The following is a 5,396-nucleotide window of genomic DNA, read 5'->3' on the forward strand; positions in this document are numbered from 1 at the left end:
GGTACACATGCGGATGAAGCTTGAACTTGATCTTTAACTATGAATTGCAAGGCTTCAACCCAACATTCCGCCAACCTCCATTGGATATCATCGTTGAAGTTCTATTCCATCCATCCTCTAACTACGTTGTTTGCCTAGAATAAATACGAAAACACAAACACTAGACAAACAACATTAGTTGTAAATTGTTTGTAAATCATCATCAAAACAAGAAGGCCAACAATCTTCCCCTTTTTGATGATGACAAACAATTTACAAAAAGGAATATATGCATGAAGGAAATGAACATATACAAGATAATACACATGCATATAAACAAGGAATTGTATACTCACAATATTTCTCCCCCTTTGACAACATCAAAAAAGGGGACAAAGGAATTAAGAGAGCGAAAGCTCCCCCTATCAATAAGCATATGTGAGTATATAAAAAATATATACAGGGATTTGCTCCCCCTATCAATGAGCATAGTTGAGTATATAAAAAATATATATAGGGATTTGCTCCCCCTATCAAAATGCCATATAGAATATATGAAATGAAGATCATGGCAAACATATGTGAGCAAGCATAAAAGGTATGCTAACAATCACTCACATTCAAGAGATAATGAGAACACATATAAATATGTCAATATGAAAAATAGTGTCTCATATCAAAGAACATAAAAACCATGTATAAAGATAGATTTATGAAATCAAAAGAGAAAGAGCATGGGAAACATGCAAAATGTTTTCAAATGAAAACAAATTAATCAAATGAAATCATAAATAAAGTGTAAATCCAAAAATGATGTTTGATTAATCAAGAAAATTTTCTTTGTGGGATTTGATCAAACCACATATGGAATACATTATAAGGCACGAATAGATGATCCATAAGCACAAACACATAAATATCATCATATAAGTGAAATATAATGAATTCAAAGTAATAATTCAAAACAAAATCTTTGATATATATCTAGCTCTTGAACTAGTAACAACCCATATAAACATTCTAGCATCCGGTAAACATGATTTGGGAATAAACACCCAATAAACCCGGAGGGTTATATAAATACAAACCTCTCATCAAAATCAAAACTAGGAATTATGAAAACAAAAGAATTTGACCAATAAAAGGAATTGTTTTCATAAAAGTTTAAAGTACATTTTTCAAAACCAAGAAAAAGGAAAATAAAAACTCTAAAATTCTTGGTTTAAAAATTAAATTTAAAAACACTAAAATTTGTTTTGGTACCCAAGTATTCTTGGTACCAAAAGATTTAGGGACATGACCCCTATCATTTAAGCTCAAAGCCTTTGGGTTATGAACCCATTTGGGCGCATTTAGTGCACGGGTCCGGTCATAGCAATAATTATGCAAATGACCCATTCGATTGCAATAAGTGCAATGAAGAGGATGCATTTGGTTATGTTGACCATGTGGATGTGCATGAGGAACATTTGCAAGTAAAAATGGTCTTTTAAGATTATTTTGCAAATGAGAAACATTTTGAAATAATGTTGGTCTACTTGAAATATTTTGCGATTTAGAAACTTTTCGCAAATCAAAACAAAACTTGGCTAAGTGACCAACTCTACCACAAAAATCACAATGATACACAAGAGCATGCTTATGATGAGAAATAGGTGCATGTGTGTGTACATGTGATGAAGAAACTTGATGAGATGCACAAGAAGGATTAATATTCTTATGTTTTTGTGCATCATAGCAAAATTTAGCTAAATGGCCTTTACGATCACAAAAGAAGCACTTGTAAACTTTGTTATACAAGTGTGCATAGTGTGTAGGTGATTTTGTAGCACTAGATTTAGCACACTTGTCCATAAGTTTCTTATGGTTATCAATGCATATTTTCAAAGTTGAATCTAAAGATGAAATACTATTTTTCATAAGATTCAAATCTTCATTTTTAGGCACATATGCATTTTTAGAAGTAGAACATAAATAATTATTTATAAAAGAAGCAGTATTATTTTGTATGTTCTTTACTTCTAACATGGCATTATCTCTTTCATGAGTTAAACTAGCAACGTTTGAAGTTAAAGAAACATGATCCAATTTTAATTTTTCATTGTTTTCTTTAAGGATCACATTTTCATTAGAAATAGTTTCAAACTTAGATGCTAACAACTCATGATCGGATTTCAAAATTTCATGCTTGCTTTGTAAATTAATGAAATCATTTTGCAATTTGTTAAAGGCATGTAATAATTTTTCACTAGCACAAGCAAGTTCATCATTAGGTAAATCATTTATGGTTTCGAACTCGCAAACCTCACTAGGGCTATCGCCTAGTGCACGTGTGCATGACGCTCCACATGAACTTGAAGCCGGATCCGCCAAAGCTTGTTGGATCGCCTCCAAGTCCCCTTGATGCTTCAATTAATTTCCATAAGGTGTAAGCACTATCAACATGAACAAACTTGTTAGACATAGATGAGTTAAAAGCATTTAACAAATATTCTAACAAAATGTTGTTCATAGTAAACATGCGATGATCATTTTTATTCCACTTGGATTTCTCCAAAATGGGCACAATATAAGCATCATCTATAATTTCCCATAAATCAAAATGTTTAGATCTAACAAATAGTTTAAATCTAACACACCATTGGGCATAGGGGAAATTGTCTAATCTAGGAGCAACACTAGAATCATAGCCTAAACAAGATGCATCATTCATATTCATAATTTGTAAAAATATGCAAGCAAGATGCAAATGCAATCAAAACAAGATTAGCACAAAAAGATAACTTGGATCTTTAACTCAAGGCGATTAGACCTTAAATCAAAGAGCACCAAGCTCTGATACCAATTGTTAGACCCTAGAGGGGGGGTGATTAGGGTCTTATGCTAATCTAATCCGATTAAATGCCAATTAAAAATAATTAACAACTATATTCTTGCAAGATAGGTATACAATCTATTATGGGCAAGAATATGCAATATACACAAAGTGATATATCCTATATGATGAAATATATTATGAGTTATATGCAAGGATATGAAACTAAGGGTGATATAAACATAAACAAGATAAACAAGATAGTGGACAAAGTGAACAATAGATAATGGCGACAAGAATGATATGAACAATAAGCACAAGTGAGACGCCAAGACAATCACAAACACACAAAGATGATCACGGAGTTCGGACCTTCCGTCCTACGTCTCCGCTCCCCACTCCCGGGGAGAAATCCACTATCAACCGGGTTTTCTACGTTCACCCGAATAACGTTTACACCTCACAGTATCGGTTTTCAACGCTCACCGATCAACGTCACTCCTCACAATCGGTTTTCTAGTTCACCGAAAACTTTACAACACACTCGGTTTCTAGCTCACCGAAAACCTTACAACACTCACAATGTAACAAATATAAATTTGTTCTCTACAATAGATGAGAACACAATGAAAGCACAACTCAAAGTTACAATCACTCAACACCCAACTATACTATGTATGTAAATACTAAAAGCTCAAGTGAGTGTGTGTAACAATGAGATTCAATAAAACTTAACTCAATAAGAACTAGCAATAAAAATTGATATGAAATTCAATAGTAAAAATGCTAGGAAATAGAGTTAAGGAAACTTCTCTATAAACACAAAGAGAGGATGAGAGGATATTGAAGATGAATTCCTCAACAGATGATGCAAACTCCTCTTTGTAACAGCAAACCCCAAAAACAAACTAAACAAACTCAAACCCTTGTTTAAAACTTTCTTAAACTTGTTTTTAAAACTCTCTTAATCAGTTTGAAAAGACATCAGCAATGGGGTATATATACCCACTAGAAATCTCAGCAAAAACCCCCAAAACAAAATGACCAAAAACCCCAGCAAACAGCTCAGAGAAAGAGCCGTTAAAAAGCAACGGCTATATTGTCGGTCGACCGAAAATTCCGTCGGTCGACCGATGAGAGCAAAAACACGAAGAAAACGTTCTGGACCATCGTCGGTCGACCGGAAATTCTGTCGGTCGACCGATTTGAGCTCTCGGTCGACCGGACCGGTCGACCGATGACTCTCTGGAAAAATACTGACGAATGGTCAATTGACCGGTCGACCGTACCGGTCGACCGTACCGGTCGACCAAAAACTGACATTCTAGAAAAAGTGCGGTCGACCGAATACAGATACTTCTGAAAACTGTTTATCTGATTTTGAAACACTGTTTAAAAATATCAAATAAATTCCAAAAAATGTAAAACTTTGGGGAATGATTGTAGACATGATAATAAGCATGCTACAGTGACTGGTTATTAGAAAGGACCTCTCAAATGAAAACTATCATCATTTTACAAAATAGTCCAAAACATGAAAATATGAGATACTTGAATTTTGATGTTTTGACATAAACCAACTTTTGAAACTTTGTGAAATGTTTTTATAGACTTAGTAAAACATGTATAAACTGATATTGAAGTCTATAAACTAAGAATACAATATTTTCACAAAATTGCATATTCTATGCAATGTTTTCAAAAACATAATAGAAAATATGAAATATAGAATTTCATATATATAACCATAAAAACTCAAAACATATGTATGTATATATATAACTATATATATGCATAGAAACCAAAACTTATATATATATATATGACTATATATATATATACGAAGAAACCAATAAATGTGTGTGTATAGATAATTGAGCTTAGAGTATATAACACACATAATATAAATCCTAAACTAAATTACCCAAGCTAGATCTTGATCTTCAATAAGCTCTTCTAGGTAATCTCGCGGATGAAGCTTTAACTTGGATCTTGAACTTTGAATAGCAAGGCTTCACCGACATTCCGCCAACCTCCTTTGGATATGATCGTTGAAGCTCTATTCCATCCATCCTCCAACTAAGTTGTTTGTCTACAATACATGGAAAAACACAAACACTAGACAAACAACATTAGAAGTAAATTGTTTGTTAAACATCACTAAAACAAGAAGGCCAACAATCTCCCCCTTTTTGATGATGACAAACAATTTACAAAAAGAAACATATGCATGAAGTAAACAATTTATATAATTTATAATTCACATGCATATAAACAAGAAAGAATATTCAAGAAAGAATATACATATACTCACAATATTTCTCCCCCTTTGACAACATCAAAAAGGGGACAAAAGGATTAAGAGAGCGAAAGCTCCCCCTATCAATAAGCATAGGTGAGTATAAAACAAATATAGGGAATAGCTCCCCCTATCAAAAAGCCATATGAAATATAAGCAATAAAAGATCATGGCAAACATGTGAGCAAGCATAAATAATATGCCAAAAATCACTCACATTCAAGAGATAATGAGAACACATAATGATATGTCACGATAAATAGGTGTCTCAAAATAAACAAGCCTAAAAACCATGTATAAAAA

The sequence above is a fragment of the Asparagus officinalis genome, chromosome 4 (assembly GCF_001876935.1).
Source record: "Asparagus officinalis chromosome 4, Aspof.V1, whole genome shotgun sequence".
Classification (NCBI taxonomy): Eukaryota; Viridiplantae; Streptophyta; class Magnoliopsida; order Asparagales; family Asparagaceae; genus Asparagus; species Asparagus officinalis.